The sequence below is a fragment of the Anomaloglossus baeobatrachus genome, chromosome 2, assembly GCF_048569485.1.
Source record: "Anomaloglossus baeobatrachus isolate aAnoBae1 chromosome 2, aAnoBae1.hap1, whole genome shotgun sequence".
Taxonomy (NCBI): domain Eukaryota; kingdom Metazoa; phylum Chordata; class Amphibia; order Anura; family Aromobatidae; genus Anomaloglossus; species Anomaloglossus baeobatrachus.
In genome coordinates, this window is record NC_134354.1 from 790,269,576 (window position 1) to 790,287,861 (window position 18,286).

General features: G+C 53.7%; 1 protein-coding gene across 1 annotated transcript in view; it reads right to left on the reverse strand.

Moving 5' to 3' along the window:
- The window catches only part of ARAP1 (ArfGAP with RhoGAP domain, ankyrin repeat and PH domain 1), a 182,279-nt gene extending 168,729 nt beyond the window's left edge, over nt 1-13,550 (reverse strand). Inside the window, 1 exon segment of the mRNA XM_075337654.1 lies at nt 13,485-13,550. The gene's annotated coding sequence lies outside the window, so the exon portion shown is untranslated.
- Between the last annotated feature and the right edge of the window lie 4,736 nt (nt 13,551-18,286).

Sequence of the window (18,286 nt, forward strand, 5' to 3'; positions counted from 1 at the left end):
CAGCCCTCCATCCATCCATCCATCCAGCCCTCCATCCATCCATCCAGCCCTCCATCCATCCATCCATCCAGCCCTCCATCCATCCATCCAGCCCTCCATCCATCCATCCATCCAGCCCTCCATCCATCCATCCATCCAGCCCTCCATCCATCCATCCAGCCCTCCATCCATCCATCCAGCCCTCCATCCATCCATCCAGCCCTCCATCCATCCATCCAGCCCTCCATCCATCCATCCAGCCCTCCATCCATCCATCCAGCCCTCCATCCATCCATCCAGCCCTCCATCCATCCATCCAGCCCTCCATCCATCCATCCAGCCCTCCATCCATCCATCCAGCCCTCCATCCATCCATCCAGCCCTCCATCCATCCAGCCCTCCATCCATCCATCCAGCCCTCCATCCATCCATCCAGCCATCCATCCATCCATCCAGCCAGCCATCCATCCATCCATCCATCCAGCCCTCCATCCATCCATCCATCCAGCCCTCCATCCATCCATCCATCCAGCCCTCCATCCATCCATCCAGCCCTCCATCCATCCATCCATCCAGCCCTCCATCCATCCATCCATCCAGCCCTCCATCCATCCATCCAGCCCTCCATCCATCCATCCAGCCCTCCATCCATCCATCCAGCCCTCCATCCATCCAGCCCTCCATCCATCCATCCATCCATCCAGCCCTCCATCCAGCCCTCCATCCATCCAGCCCTCCATCCATCCAGCCCTCCATCCATCCAGCCCTCCATCCATCCAGCCCTCCATCCATCCAGCCCTCCATCCATCCAGCCCTCCATCCATCCAGCCCTCCATCCATCCAGCCCCTCCATCCATCCAGCCCCTCCATCCATCCATCCAGCCCCTCCATCCATCCATCCATCCAGCCCTCCATCCATCCAGCCCTCCATCCATCCAGCCCCTCCATCCATCCATCCAGCCCCTCCATCCATCCATCCAGCCCTCCATCCATCCATCCAGCCCTCCATCCATCCATCCATCCATCCAGCCCTCCATCCATCCATCCAGCCCTCCATCCATCCATCCAGCCCTCCATCCATCCATCCAGCCCTCCATCCATCCATCCAGCCCTCCATCCATCCATCCAGCCCTCCATCCATCCATCCATCCATCCATCCAGCCCTCCATCCATCCATCCATCCATCCATCCAGCCCTCCATCCATCCATCCATCCATCCATCCATCCAGCCCTCCATCCATCCATCCATCCAGCCCTCCATCCATCCATCCATCCATCCATCCATCCAGCCCTCCATCCATCCAGCCCTCCATCCATCCATCCATCCATCCATCCATCCATCCATCCAGCCCTCCATCCATCCATCCAGCCCTCCATCCATCCATCCATCCATCCAGCCCTCCATCCATCCATCCAGCCCTCCATCCATCCATCCAGCCCTCCATCCATCCATCCATCCATCCATCCAGCCCTCCATCCATCCATCCATCCATCCATCCAGCCCTCCATCCATCCATCCAGCCCTCCATCCATCCATCCATCCATCCATCCAGCCCTCCATCCATCCAGCCCTCCATCCATCCAGCCCTCCATCCATCCAGCCCTCCATCCATCCAGCCCTCCATCCATCCATCCAGCCCTCCATCCATCCATCCATCCATCCAGCCCTCCATCCATCCATCCAGCCCTCCATCCATCCATCCATCCATCCAGCCCTCCATCCATCCATCCATCCATCCAGCCCTCCATCCATCCATCCAGCCCTCCATCCATCCATCCAGCCCTCCATCCATCCATCCAGCCCTCCATCCATCCATCCAGCCCTCCATCCATCCATCCATCCAGCCCTCCATCCATCCATCCATCCAGCCCTCCATCCATCCATCCATCCAGCCCTCCATCCATCCATCCATCCAGCCCTCCATCCATCTATCCATCCAGCCCTCCATCCATCCAACCATCCAGCCAGCCAGCTCTCCAACCAGCCCTCCATCCAGCCCTCCATCCAGCCCTCCATCCATCCAGCCCTCCATCCAGCCCTCCATCCAGCCCTCCATCCAGCCCTCCATCCAGCCCTCCAGCCCTCCATCCAGCCCTCCATCCAGCCCTCCATCCAGCCCTCCATCCAGCCCTCCATCCAGCCCTCCATCCAGCCCTCCATCCAGCCCTCCATCCAGCCCTCCATCCAGCCCTCCATCCAGCCCTCCATCCAGCCCTCCATCCAGCCCTCCATCCAGCCCTCCATCCAGCCCTCCATCCAGCCCTCCATCCAGCCCTCCATCCAGCCATCCCTCCATCCATCCAGCCCTCCATCCATCCAGCCCTCCATCCATCCCTCCACTTCCTATGTATATTTTTTCTGGCTTTGCTCATCTTTTACACATAAAAAACCCATTAATTTCAGTATCCTGCATTTTTTTTTACTGGTACCAGTCACACGGATGACGCACGGATGACGCACGGATGACCATACCGGTACGCGTGACTTGCACCTGTTTAAACACGGACGTCTGAAAAGGGCCTTATAAGAACAGAAAAGCCATTTTGCGTAACAGCTGTGGCGCCCCTGAGGCTTCAGTCACCACAGAGGAGCTGCACCTCATCCAGAGGTGTGGTGTCCCATCCCAGGGAGGGGTCATCCGCCGGTGCACACGACACACGCACACACTCATCACTACACTCCACTAAACCGTGGTCAGGGCCTAGTGCAGCTGGACTTGTACAGTGGCTCTCACCGTCCCCAAAGTCAGCCCGGGGGTGGAGCTTAGTGGGGGGAGGGGTCTGAGGTGAGTGGGCGGAGCTGAGTTGACAGTTGGCAGTGTCAGTTAGTGGTGTGGTCAGTAGGCGGCCGGAGCGTAGAGACCCGGGGGTCCTGCTCAACCCGGGTGACACAGAAGAAGGGTATCCTAGAGACACGGAGTGCGGGAGGCACCCATGGGCTTTCTCCACAGAACACCGGGAGGAAGGATCCTGTCACAAAACAGGGACCCGGTCCCTAGACTAAAAGAAAGCTTATGTACTCTATAGTAACCCCGGGGGCTGGGTGGTTACAAGCGTCCAGGGCCGAAAATCAGCAAGCAAATCTGCTGAAAGAGGGCCACAGAGGATCAGGGGGCCAAGCAGGCAGAAAACCCTCAGGGCCCTGTGTGCGGAGGCGCGGGACAGGAGGGCGAGAGTCAGCGCAGAGAGACGGCCAGGAAAGGCACATCTGAGGGGTGCACGGTACGGACCTCTGACCTGCCCGGGATCGGCGGGAGCCCAGCATACCGCGGGTGATTGACGGCAGACTGTACCCCTGTGGAACCGGTACCGTGAGTAAAGACTGACTGCATCCCCCAGTGTCGTCTACGTCCTTCCCGCGCCCCCTCATCATCCCCGGGCCCCAAGCTCTACCTGTGGGGAGCCATATCACCTCATCTGCACCATCATCTGCTCCAGGGAATACACAGCGCAGCGGCGGCCCCCACATAGCCACAGTACCACAGGTGGCATCATGAAGCGATACTCTTATCTACAACTCCCATCATCACAATCATCATCCCTTTATTATTGAAAGACACCGCCAGGGTCACGGAACTAGGCCACACCGCAGCGACATCACCGGACTAGTCCAGCCCGCTAACGAGTAATCCCCGGCCCTAGAGCTGGGCGTGTCACACCGATACCTCCAGAATGGACACATGATGGACCCTATAATAATTAATGTGGCCGCTCGACCTTCATCAAGTAGACCCCGGATCCAATCTGAACATGAACTCTGATATTGTGATCTCTGCACAGTGATCTATCCTGTATATCTCCTCTCCTGAGCCGCCTCCTGTATATCTCCTCTCCTGAGCCGCCTCCTGTATATCTCCTCTCCTGAGCCGCCTCCTGTATATCTCCTCTCCTGAGCCGCCTCCTGTATATCTCCTCTCCTGAGCCGCCTCCTGTATATCTCCTCTCCTGAGCCGCCTCCTGTATATCTCCTCTCCTGAGCCGCCTCCTGTATATCTCCTCTCCTGAGCCGCTGCCGCCTCCTGTATATCTCCTCTCCTGAGCCGCTGCCGCCTCCTGTATATCTCCTCTCCTGAGCCGCTGCCGCCTCCTGTATATCTCCTCTCCTGAGCCGCTGCCGCCTCCTGTATATCTCCTCTCCTGAGCCGCTGCCGCCTCCTGTATATCTCCTCTCCTGAGCCGCTGCCGCCTCCTGTATATCTCCTCTCCTGAGCCGCTGCCGCCTCCTGTATATCTCCTCGCCTGAGCTGCCATCTTCTGTTGTGTCTTTTGCTTTGCTGGATACAATGTATCACTGTACTTGTGTTTTTATCTCTGGTCTCATCCTGTTAATAAAGCTTTTTGTTGTTGAAGCTTGCGGGTAGCGCCATCATTAGACGCGGATTACGTGCGGTTTTGGTTTCCGCCGTGTCCACCATCAGCGCTTGTTTGTCTTTTACTGGTGGATTTTCTGTATCTAATGAAACCATCCTCTGTATAATGCAAAAACAATGAGTGCCACTGATGGGGAGACCACGGCCGAACACGACCCGCGACAGCTGCAGAAAATCCACCGACCGCAAATATCAACTGCACACGCAGTGCGGAGTCTCTGCAGAGCGTCACTTCCCTGCAGCACATTGCGTCACCGAGGGCCGGAAATGTGATAACAAACCGCTGCCCAGGAAGAGGCGGAAAATGTACACAGCCCCCTGCAGAGGGATGAGATACAGCCCAGGGGAGCGTACCACACAGGGGAGAGGATGAGATACGGCCCAGGGGAGCGTACCACACAGGGGAGAGGATGAGATACGGCCCAGGGGAGCGTACCACACAGGGGAGAGGATGAGATACGGCCCAGGGGAGCGTACCACACAGGGGAGAGGATGAGATACGGCCCAGGGGAGCGTACGACACAGGGGAGAGGATGAGATACGGCCCAGGGGAGCGTACCACACAGGGGAGAGGATGAGATACGGCCCAGGGGAGCGTACCACACAGGGGAGAGGATGAGATACGGCCCAGGGGAGCGTACCACACAGGGGAGAGGATGAGATACGGCCCAGGGGAGCGTACCACACAGGGGAGAGGATGAGATACGGCCCAGGGGAGCGTACCACACAGGGGAGAGGATGAGATACGGCCCAGGGGGGCGTACCACACAGGGGAGAGGATGAGACACGGCCCAGGGGGGCGTACCACACAGGGGAGAGGATGAGACACGGCCCAGGGGAGCGTACCACACAGGGGAGAGGATGAGACACGGCCCAGAGGAGCGTACCACACAGGGGAGAGGATGAGACACGGCCCAGAGGAGCGTACCACACAGGGGAGAGGATGAGATACAGCCCAGAGGAGCGTACCACAGGGGAGAGGATGAGATACAGCCCAGAGGAGCGTACCACACAGGGGAGGATGAGATACAGCCTAGCGGAGTGTACCACATGGGGGAGGATGAGATACAGCCCAGAGGAGCGTACCACATAGGGGAGGATTAGATACACCGCTCAGCAGACAGTATCACAGAGGAGAGGATTAGATACACAGCTTAGCAGACAGTATCACACAGGAGAGGATTAGATACACAGCTTAGCACAGTATCACACAGGAGAGGATTAGATACACAGCTCAGCAGACAGTATCACACAGGAGAGGATTAGATACACAGCTCAGCAGACAGTATCACACAGGAGAGGATTAGATACACGTCTCAGCAGACAGTATCACACAGGAGAGAATTAGATACACAGCTCAGCAGGCAGTATCACACAGGAGAGGATTAGATACACAGCTCAGCAGACAGTATCACACAGGATAGGATTAGATACACAGCTCAGCAGGCAGTATCACACAGGAGAGGATTAGATACACAGCCCAGCAGACAGTATCACACAGGAGAGCATTAGATACACAGCTCAGCAGACAGTATCACACAGGAGAGGATTAGATACACAGCTCAGCAGACAGTAACACACAGGAGAGGATTAGATACACAGCTCCGCAGACAGTATCACATGGAATAGGATTAGATACACGGCTCAGCAGACAGTATCACACAGGAGAGGATTAGATACACAGCTCAGCAGACAGTATCACACAGGAGAGGATTAGATACACGTCTCAGCTTGTCACCCAGCTTTCCTGGGACCAGACAGGTGATACGTGACTTGTCACATCTTTATTTTGTGGCTTTTTGCCCAACACGGAAGTAACGCTCGGGGTCTCAGCCGCAGACACGAGACCGGGGCAGGGGGGTTGGGGGATCAGCTACATTTACCATCACCGGACTTCTTCCCATTTATAATATCTCTGCTGCCTGTCAGTGAATAGCAGCAATACTATGACTGGAGGTGACGGATCTGCAGATGCTGAGGGTCTGTTACCATGGTGTCAGATGTGGACCACCCTGTGAGCAGAGTGCAGACCTCCTCTGTCTGGTCAGGTTGTTACAATGTATCAGTCTGGAGTTCACAGAGAATTATCTACACTGGATACAACTGTAACGAACCCTCAGCTGTGCAACGTTCTGTCAAAGGGAACAAACAGCAAGAAAATTGGGAGACGTCTCCAGAAACCCCAGGAAGGATGATCGGAGGAGGAAGGACAACCCCCATCATCCTGGACCCGGCCACTAATGCTACACTCCATACTGCTCCATCAGCACAGACGCTCCCGCAGGATCCGCCTCATACAGGTGTCTGTAGTACTGCAAGTCCCAGCAATCCCCACACTGTGGATTCATCAGTCCGAGGACGGTCCATCGAATAATAGACGCAATACAAATGACTGAAGGGAAAGGTAAAGCCATCGATATTCGGGGTGCGCCGGCGCCTCCATCACCAGGACACAGTCGGGGGTTTGTAGTTTTGTTGGGTCTATGAGTGACGAATATGAAAACACCAGTATAACTGAGACAGAAACAGCTGTGTATGAGGCGTAACACTGGGTGAGTAAGAGCAAAGTCCTGCTCCAAGGGTGAGGATGTGGAAGACGATCTCATGTCACTAGTCATCCACCATGGCCCGCCGCAGCACCACGGCACCAGCGCAGCACCACGACACGGCGCAGTACCCCGGCCCCAGCGCAGAGACGCGTCTCCCAAGGAAAGAGAAGGGTCTCAATGTGTGGATCAAGGAGTCGGAGCACCAAGAAGTGGCCGCACCGAGGAGCAGAGACGGTGATATCATATTATTACAGCACAGTGGTGATATCAGCCGATAACAGAGAGCAGTGAACCTCCTTACAGTAATGAGAGTGTTACATGTCCCCAGGTGAGGTGCCCGGTCTCACCCCCTGATCACGTACCTCGGGGGGCGGCTGGACGGCTGGCAGTGGCATCTCTGGGCATCGCTGCCTGTACACACCCGCCTGTCGTGACAATGGCTTTTCCCTTACACCAGAACTTCCTCATTGCTGAAGCAGCAGATAAGGAACAACAATGTAAATGTAACGGAGACGAGGGCTGGAAAGTCCAAAACAAGATCACATGACCCCGGGGCAGAGACCCTGCTCCCACCGGTCCCACGACCCCGGGGCAGAGACCCTGTGCCCACCGGTCCCACGACCCCGGGGCAGAGACCCTGCGCCCACCGGTCCCACGACCCCGGGGCAGAGACCCTGCGCCCACCGGTCCCACGACCCCGGGGCAGAGACCCTGCGCCCACCGGTCCCACGACCCCGGGGCAGAGACCCTGCGCCCACCGGTCCCACGACCCCGGGGCAGAGACCCTGCGCCCACCGGTCCCACGACCCCGGGGCAGAGACCCTGCGCCCACCGGTCCCACGACCCCAGGCAGAGACCCTGCACCCACCGGTCCCACGACCCCAGGCAGAGACCCTGCACCCACCGGTCCCACGACCCCAGGCAGAGACCCTGCACCCACCGGTCCCACGACCCCAGGCAGAGACCCTGCACCCACCGGTCCCACGACCCCAGGCAGAGACCCTGCACCCACCGGTCACACGACCCCAGGCAGAGACCCTGCACCCACCGGTCACACATCCCCGGGCAGAGACTCTGCACCCACCGGTCACACATCCCCGGGCAGAGACCCTGCACCCACCGATCAGACGACCCCGGGGCAGAGACCCTGCGTCATACGACACCAGTATACATATATAAAGTTTGAACCAAAATCAGGAGACGTTCAGAGCAATGAGCCTAGAAGATGCCGCGCACCCGCAATAGACGGCACCGATGTTCTCCATCTCCGATCCTCGCCGCCCCGCACAGGAATTTGTACGTTCTTTAGAGAACACTGTCAGATCCCTGCAAGTTATTGGTGATAATCTGCACCTGGTGCTAATTTCCAATATAACTGACACAGCCTGACTTTCCAGTTTGCACTGACTTTGCTGATCCAAAGTGACTGAAACCCTCCGGCAGCAGGTTGTCCAGATGAAGACCAAAGGGTGACCCTATCAGCCATAGCAAGAGAAGATGGTGATTCCAAGTCTGTGATTTTGAGAATATTGCATCTTTACAACATCACAAACTCTTTCAAGTCCTGTAAGAAGGCTGATCGCCCTCGAAAGACAAATGCAAGAGGACAGGATAATGCGGACAATCTCCATGGGTAATCGTTTCACCACTGCAGCTGGAATTGCTGCCAGCTCAGCACTGAACAGGGTAAGGATCTGTCTCCTCATACAGTGTCACGATGTGTAAGAGCATTTGGACTGAAAGCCCACTCTTCAATGTCCAAACCTCTCATTAGCAGAAGGAATCACAAGGCCAGACTCACCTCTGGTGAGGAGCATGTTGTGTGGACAGAGGAGAAGTGTCCACAGGTCATTTTAGTGATGAAAGCAGGTTTAATTTATTTGGGTCTAATGGGAAACATTATGTTCATCCACAAACTGGGGTAAGACTGAACCCAAAGTGTGTTAAGAAGTCAGTGAAAAGCGATGGAGGAAGGGTCATGGTTTGGGGAATGTTTTCTGTAGCAGGAGTTGGACCTCTCATACAGATACATGGCAGAGTGAATATAACAGTGGATCAGAAACTTCTTCACAACACGCGGCTCCTTACTTGTGTCCATCATTCAATCAGCAACAATTTTCTTGCAGGACAATGTCTCCTGTCACACAGCAAAACGGGGAAAGCAGGTCCTGGAAACAATGAAATGGCCACAGCCCAGAGTCCTGATCTAAACCCAGCCAAGAGTCCTGATCTAAACCCAATAGAAACCTCCGGAAAATGCTTGGTGATAAAGTTATGGTCAAGAAATCCACAACACTCAAAGAACTATGGAAGAGACTGGAAGAAGAGTGGGCCAAAATGCTCCCAGAGCATTGTGAGAGACTAGTGATGTCCTGTGGAGAGACTGGAAGAAGAGTGGCCAAAATCCCCCCCAGAGCAGTGTGAGGGACTAGTGATGTCCTGTGGAGGAGACTGGAAGAAGAGTGGGCCAAAATCCCCCCCAGAGCTGTGTGAGAGACTAGTGATGTCCTGTGGAAGAGACTGGAAGAAGAGTGGGCCAAAATCCCCCCAGAGCAGTGTGAGAGACTAGTGATGTCCTGTGGAAGAGACTGGAAGAAGAGTGGGCCAAAATCCCCCCAGAGCAGTGTGAGAGACTAGTGATGTCCTGTGGAAGAGACTGGAAGAAGAGTGGCCAAAATCCCCCCCAGAGCAGTGTGAGGGACTAGTGATGTCCTGTGGAAGAGACTGGAAGAATAGTGGGCCAAAATCCCCCCAGAGCAGTGTGAGGGACTAGTGATGTCCTGTGGAAGAGACTGGAAGAAGAGTGGGCCAAAATCCCCCCAGAACAGTGTGAGAGACTAGTGATGTCCTGTGGAGAGACTGGAAGAAGAGTGGGCCAAAATCCCCCCAGAACAGTGTGAGAGACTAGTGATGTCCTGTGGAAGAGACTGGAAGAAGAGTGGACCAAAATCCCCCCAGAGCAGTGTGAGGGACTAGTGATGTCCTGTGGAAGAGACTGGAAGAAGAGTGGGCCAAAATCCCCCTAGAGCAGTGTGAGAGACTAGTGATGTCCTGTGGAAGAGACTGGAAGAAGAGTGGGCCAAAATCCCCCTAGAGCAGTGTGAGAGACTAGTGATGTCCTGTGGAAGAGACTGGAAGAAGAGTGGGCCAAAATCCCCCCAGAGCAGTGTGAGAGACTAGTGATGTCCTGTGGAAGAGACTGGAAGAAGAGTGGGCCAAAATCCCCCCAGAGCAGTGTGAGGGACTAGTGATGTCCTGTGGAGAGACTGGAAGAAGAGTGGGCCAAAATCCCCCCAGAGCAGTGTGAGAGACTAGTGATGTCCTGTGGAAGAGACTGGAGGAAGAGTGGGCGAAAATCCCCCCAGAGCAGTGTGAGAGACTAGTGATGTCCTGTGGAAGAGACTGGAAGAAGAGTGGGCCAAAATCCTCCCAGAGCAGTGTGAGAGACTAGTGATGTCCTGTGGAAGAGACTGGAAGAAGAGTGGGCCAAAATCCTCCCAGAGCAGTGTGAGAGACTAGTGATGTCCTGTGGAAGAGACTGGAAGAAGAGTGGACCAAAATCCCCCCAGAGCAGTGTGAGAGACTAGAGATGTCCTGTGGAGAGACTGGAAGAAGAGTGAACCAAAATCCCCCCAGAGCAGTGTGAGAGCCTAGTGATGTCCTGTGGAGAGACTGGAAGAAGAGTGAACCAAAATCCCCCCAGAACAGTGTGAGAGACTAGTGATGTCCTGTGGAAGAGACTGGAAGAAGAGTGGGCCAAAATCCCCCCAGAGCAGTGTGAGGGACTAGTGATGTCCTGTGGAAGAGACTGGAAGAAGAGTGGGCCAAAATCCCCCCAGAGCAGTGTGAGAGGCTAGTGATGTCCTGTAGAAGAGACTGGAAGAAGAGTGAACCAAAATCCCCCCAGAGCAGTGTGAGAGACTAGTGATGTCCTGTGGAAGAGACTGGAAGAAGAGTGGGCCAAAATCCCCCCAGAGCAGTGTGAGAGCCTAGTGATGTCCTGTGGAGAGACTGGAAGAAGAGTGAACCAAAATCCCCCCAGAGCAGTGTGAGAGACTAGTGATGTCCTGTGGAAGAGACTGGAAGGAGAGTGGGCCAAAATCCCCCCAGAGCAGTGTGAGAGACTAGTGATGTCCTGTGGAAGAGACTGGAAGAAGAGTGAACCAAAATCCCCCCAGAGCAGTGTGAGAGACTAGTGATGTCCTGTGGAGAGACTGGAGGAAGAGTGGGCGAAAATCCCCCCAGAGCAGTGTGAGAGACTAGTGATGTCCTGTGGAAGAGACTGGAAGAAGAGTGGACCAGAATCCCCCCAGAGCAGTGTGAGAGACTAGTGATGTCCTGTGGAAGAGACTGGAAGAAGAGTGGACCAGAATCCCCCCAGAGCAGTGTGAGGGACTAGTGATGTCCTGTGGAAGAGACTGGAAGAAGAGTGGACCAAAATCACCCCAGAGCAGTGTGAGGGACTAGTGATGTCCTGTGGAAGAGACTGGAAGAAGAGTGGGCCAAAATCCGCCCAGAGCAGTGTGAGGGACTAGTGATGTCCTGTGGAAGAGACTGGAAGAAGAGTGCTCTAGTGGCACGGTGCGCCCCTTAGCCTGCTCTAGTGGCACGGTGCGCCCCTTACCCTGCTCTAGTGGCACGGTGCGCCCCTTACCCTGCTCTAGTGGCACGGTGCGCCCCTTACCCTGCTCTAGTGGCACGGTGCGCCCCTTACCCTGCTCTAGTGGCACGGTGCGCCCCTTACCCTGCTCTAGTGGCACGGTGCGCCCCTTAGAGACAGGAGAGTTGGGACCGCAGAGGCCCCGACATCCCCAAACAGGAGCCCAAGAGAAAGAAGACAGAAGAGCACAGCTACAAAGGTCCGACCTGCAAACACTTCAGAGATCATCAGACACTAATGACCCCCAGAGCTGCACTCACTATTCTGCTGTTACATCGTGTTTTATCCCCCAGTCACCTCCAGAGCTGCAGTCACTATTCTGCTGTTACATCGTGTCTTATCCTCCAGTCACCTCCAGAGCTGCAGTCACTATTCTGCTGTTACATCGTGTCTTATCCTCCAGTCACAATCACTAGTAAAGCTATCCGGGCCCCTGTATTTCTGGCATTGTGACCCCGGGGCCACACGCTGCATAGATTTCCTCGCGGGGCACAGACTGTACTTTTCTCGGGGCTCTTTGGGCCACAGAAAACGGTGGAAATTCGGAGGTCACATGACCGGCGACAGTTACAGCAATGATGGAAACATCACAAATTGTCCTCACACCTCAGAGCGGCCTCAGGTCCCCCCCGCGCCCCCCCCCTCCCCCCCCCGCTCGCCCCCCGCCCGCCCCCAATTACTAAATACAAATGAAACATTTATATACATTATTTATAAATAGTAACAAAGCAAGGAAATATCCAGACCACGGCTCGGCCGCAGAGCTGACACTCTAATATCAGACCTCAGTGACCGCTCTGTGCTATATACTCCTATACATCCAGGGCTGGGCCGCAGAGCTGACACTCTAATATCAGACCTCAGTGACCGCTCTGTGCTATATCCTCCTATATATCCAGTCCAGGGCTCGGCCGCAGAGCTGACACTCTAATATCAGCCCTCAGTGACTGCTCTGTGCTATATACTCCTATATACACAGTCCAGGGCTGGGCCGCAGAGCTGACACTCTAATATCAGACCTCAGTGACCACTATGTGCTATATCCTCCTATATCCAGTCCAGGCTCAGGCGCAGGCCGCAGAGCTGACATAAGTGTCAGACCTCTAGTGCTATATGCTCTCCTATATATCCAGTCCAGGGCAGAGCTGACACTCTAATATCAGACCTCAGTGACCACTCTGTGCTATATCCTCCTACTATATCCAGTCAGGGCTCGCAGAGCTGACACTCTAATATCAGACCTCAGTGACCACTCTGTGCTATATCCTCCTATATATCCAGTCCAGGGCTCGGCCGCAGAGCTGACACTCTAATATCAGCCCTCAGTGACTGCTCTGTGCTATATACTCCTATATACACAGTCCAGGGCTGGGCCGCAGAGCTGACACTCTAATATCAGACCTCAGTGACCACTCTGTGCCATATACGTCTGTATAGCCAGGCCTTGGCCGCAGAGCTGACACTCTAATGTCAGACCTCAGTGACCACTATGTGCTATATACTCCTATATACACAGTCCAGAGCTCGGCAGCAGAGCTGACACTCTAATATCAGCCCTCAGTGACCGCTCTGTGCTATATCTTCCTATATATCCAGTCCAGAGCTTGGCCGCAGAGCTGACACTCTAATATCAGCCCTCAGTGACCGCTATGTACTATATACTCCTATATAGCCAGTCCAGGGCTCGGCCGCAGAGCTGACACTCTAATATCAGACCTCAGTGACTGCTCTGTGCTATATACTCCTATATACACAGTACAGGCCTGGGTCGCAGAGCTGACACTCTAATATCAGCCCTCAGTGACCGCTCTGTGCTATATACTCCTATATACACAGTCCAGAGCTTGGCCGCAGAGCTGACACTCTCCAGCAGCTCCGGTCACGCCCTGTGTGGTGCAGCACGGCGGCCGCAGAGCTCGCACTCACCCCCGGGTCCCCAGCGGCTGCTCCGGTTGTTGTTCTGTCGCTTCCTCTTCTCCGGTGACTTCAATGAATAGAAGTAAAGTCTCTGTTCCGGGATGTGATTGGTCATCAGACTGCGGAGCGCGACATCTGGTGGCCACAATGTGCAACTGCGCCAGGCGAAATCCACCACCAGAGGGCGACCTGAGACCACAAACAAGAGGAATGTGCAGCTTCTGTTCAGCGAATCAGGAAATAACTATAGATAAAAAGGCGAAAGTGAGATAAAGACAGGATCTTATCATGTATCTCTGTATACAGGGAGCTCCCCCTAGTGGTGGCTGCAGACAGGATCTTATCATGTATCTGTATACAGGGAGCTTCCCCTAGTGGTGGCTGCAGACAGGATCTTATCATGTATCTCTGTATACAGGGAGCTCCTCCTAGTGGTGGCTGCAGGCAGGATCGTATCATGTATCTCTGTATACAGGGAGCTTCCCCTAGTGGTGGCTGCAGACAGGATCTTATGTATCTCTGTATACAGGGAACTCCCCCTAGTGGTGACTGCAGACAGGATCTTATCATGTATCTCTGTATACAGGGAGCTCCCTCTAGTGATGGCTGCAGACAGGATCTTATCATGTATCTCTGTATACAGGAAGCTCCCTCTAGTGATGGCTGCAGACAGGATCTTATCATGTATCTCTGTATACAGGGAGCTCCCCCTAGTGGTGACTGCAGACAGGATCTTATCATGTATCTCTGTATACAGGGAGCTCCCCCTAGTGGTGACTGCAGACAGGATCTTATCATGTATCTCTGTATACAGGGAGCTCCCCCTAGTGGTGACTGCAGACAGAATCTTATCATGTATCTCTGTATACAGGGAGCTCTCCCTAGTGGTGGCTGCAGACAGAATCTTATCATGTATCTCTGTATACAGGGAGCTCCCTCTAGTGGTGACTGCAGACAGGATCTTATCATGTATCTCTGTATACAGGGAGCTCCCCCTAGTGATGGCTGCAGACAGGATCTTATCATGTATCTGTATACAGGGAGCTCCCCCTAGTGGTGACTGCAGACAGGATCTTATCATGTATCTCTGTATACAGGGAGCTCCCTCTAGTGGTGGCTGCAGACAGGATCTTATCATGTATCTCTGTATACAGGGAGCTCTCCCTAGTGGTGGCTGCAGACAGAATCTTATCATATATCTCTGTATACAGGGAGCTCCCTCTAGTGGTGGCTGCAGACAGGATCTTATCATGTATCTCTGTATACAGGGAGCTCTCCCTAGTGGTGGCTGCAGACAGAATCTTATCATGTATCTCTGTATACAGGGAGCTCCCTCTAGTGGTGACTGCAGACAGGATCTTATCATGTATCTCTGTATACAGGGAGCTCCCCCTAGTGATGGCTGCAGACAGGATCTTATCATGTATCTGTATACAGGGAGCTCCCCCTAGTGGTGACTGCAGACAGGATCTTATCATGTATCTCTGTATACAGGTAGCTCCCCCTAGTGGTGACTGCAGACAGGATCTTATCATGTATCTCTGTATACAGGGAGCTCCCCCTAGTGGTGACTGCAGACAGGATCTTATCATGTATCTCTGTATACAGGGAGCTCCCCCTAGTGGTGGCTGCAGACAGGATCTTATCCTGTATCTCTGTATACAGGGATCTCCCCCTAGTGGTGACTGCAGACAGGATCTTATGTATCTCTGTATACAGGGATCTCCCCCTAGTGGAGGCTGCAGACAGGATCTTATCATGTATCTCTGTATACAGGGAGCTCCCCCTAGTGGTGACTCCAGACAGGATCTTATCATGTATCTCTGTATACAGGGAGCTCCCCCTAGTGGTGACTGCAGACAGGATCTTATCATGTATCTCTGTATACAGGGAGCTCCCCCTAGTGGTGACTGCAGACAGGAGCTTATCATGTATCTCTGTATACAGGGAGCTCCCCCTAGTGGTGGCTGCAGACAGGATCTTATCATGTATCTCTGTATACAGGGAGCTCCCCCTAGTGGTGACTGCAGACAGGATCTTATCATGTATCTCTGTATACAGGGATCTCCCCCTAGTGGTGGCTGCAGACAGGATCTTATCATGTATCTCTATATACAGGGATCTCCCCCTAGTGGAGGCTGCAGACAGGATCTTATCATGTATCTCTGTATACAGGGATCTCCCCCTAGTGGTGGCTGCAGACAGGATCTTATCATGTATCTCTGTATACAGGGAGCTCCCCCTAGTGGTGACTGCAGACAGGATCTTATCATGTATCTCTGTATACAGGGAGCTCCCCCTAGTGGTGGCTGCAGACAGGATCTTATCATGTATCTCTGTATACAGGGAGCTCCCCCTAGTGGTGGCTGCAGATAGGATCTTATCATGTATCTCTGTATACAGGGAGCTCCCCATAGTGGTGACTGCAGATAGGATCTTATCATGTATCTCTGTATACAGGGAGCTCCCCCTAGTGGTGGCTGCAGACAGGATATTATCATGTATCTCTGTATACAGGGAGCCCCCCCTAGTGGTGACTGCAGACAGGATCTTATCATGTATCTCTGTATACAGGGAGCCCCCCCTAGTGGTGACTGCAGACAGGATCTTATCATGTATCTCTGTATACAGGGAGCTCCCCCTAGTGGTGACTGCAGACAGGATCTTATCATGTATCTCTGTATACAGGGAGCTCCCCCTAGTGGAGGCTGCAGACAGGATATTATCATGTATATCTGTATACAGGGAGCTCCCCCTAGTGGTGACTGCAGACAGGATCTTATCATGTATCTCTGTATACAGGGAGCTCCCCCTAGTGGTGGCTGCAGACAGGATCTTATCATGTATCTGTGTATACAGGAGCTCCCCCTAGTGGTGGCTGCAGACAGGATCTTATCATGTATCTCTGTATACAGGGAGCTCCCCCTAGTGGTGGCTGCAGACAGGATCTTATCATGTATCTGTGTATACAGGAGCTCCCCCTAGTGGTGGCTTCAGACAGGATCTTATCATGTATCTCTGTATACAGGGAGCTCCCCCTAGTGGAGGCTGCAGACAGGATCTTATCATGTATCTCTGTATACAGGGAGCTCCCTCTAGTGGTGGCTGCAGACAGGATCTTATCATGTATCTCTGTATACAGTGAGCTCCCCCTAGTGGAGGCTGCAGACAGGATCTTATCATGTCTCTCTGTATACAGGGAGCTCCCCCTAGTGGAGGCTGCAGACAGGATCTTATCATGTATCTCTGTATACAGGGAGCTCCCCCTAGTGGAGGCTGCAGACAGGATCTTATCATGTATCTCTGTATACAGGGATCTCCCCCTAGTGGTGGCTGCAGACAGGATCTTATCATGTATCTCTGTATACAGGGATCTCCCCCTAGTGGTGGCTGCAGACAGGATCTTATCATGTATCTGTATACAGGGATCTCCCCCTAGTGGTGGCTGCAGACAGGATCTTATCATGTATCTCTGTATACAGGGAGATCCCCCTAGTGGTGGCTGCAGACAGGATCTTCTCATATATCTCTGTATACAGGGAGCTCCCCCTAGTGGTGGCTGCAGACAGGATCTTATCATGTATCTCTGTATACAGGGAGTTCCCCCTGGTGGTGGCTGCAGACAGGATCTTATCATGTATCTCTGTATACAGGGAGCTCCCCCTAGTGGTGACTGCAGACAGGATCTTATCATGTATCTCTGTATACAGGGAGCTCCCCCTAGTGGTGACTGCAGACAGGATCTTATCATGTATCTCTGTATACAGGGAGCTCCCTCTAGTGGTGTCTGCAGACAGGATCTTATCATGTATCTCTGTATACAGGGAGCTCCCCCTAGTGGTGGCTGCAGACAGGATCTTATCATGTATCTCTGTATACAGGGAGCTCCCCCTAGTGGTGGCTGCAGACAGGATCTTATCATGTATACCTGTATACAGGGAGCTCCCCCTAGTGGTGACTGCAGACAGGATCTTATCATGTATCTCTGTATACAGGGAGCTCCCCCTAGTGGTGGCTGCAGACAGGATCTTATCCTGTATCTCTGTATACAGGGATCTCCCCCTAGTGGTGACTGCAGACAGGATCTTATGTATCTCTGTATACAGGGATCTCCCCCTAGTGGAGGCTGCAGACAGGATCTTATCATGTATCTCTGTATACAGGGAGCTCCCCCTAGTGGTGACTCCAGACAGGATCTTATCATGTATCTCTGTATACAGGGAGCTCCCCCTAGTGGTGACTGCAGACAGGATCTTATCATGTATCTCTGTATACAGGGAGCTCCCCCTAGTGGTGACTGCAGACAGGAGCTTATCATGTATCTCTGTATACAGGGAGCTCCCCCTAGTGGTGGCTGCAGACAGGATCTTATCATGTATCTCTGTATACAGGGAGCTCCCCCTAGTGGTGACTGCAGACAGGATCTTATCATGTATCTCTGTATACAGGGATCTCCCCCTAGTGGTGGCTGCAGACAGGATCTTATCATGTATCTCTATATACAGGGATCTCCCCCTAGTGGAGGCTGCAGACAGGATCTTATCATGTATCTCTGTATACAGGGATCTCCCCCTAGTGGTGGCTGCAGACAGGATCTTATCATGTATCTCTGTATACAGGGAGCTCCCCCTAGTGGTGACTGCAGACAGGATCTTATCATGTATCTCTGTATACAGGGAGCTCCCCCTAGTGGTGGCTGCAGACAGGATCTTATCATGTATCTCTGTATACAGGGAGCTCCCCCTAGTGGTGGCTGCAGATAGGATCTTATCATGTATCTCTGTATACAGGGAGCTCCCCATAGTGGTGAC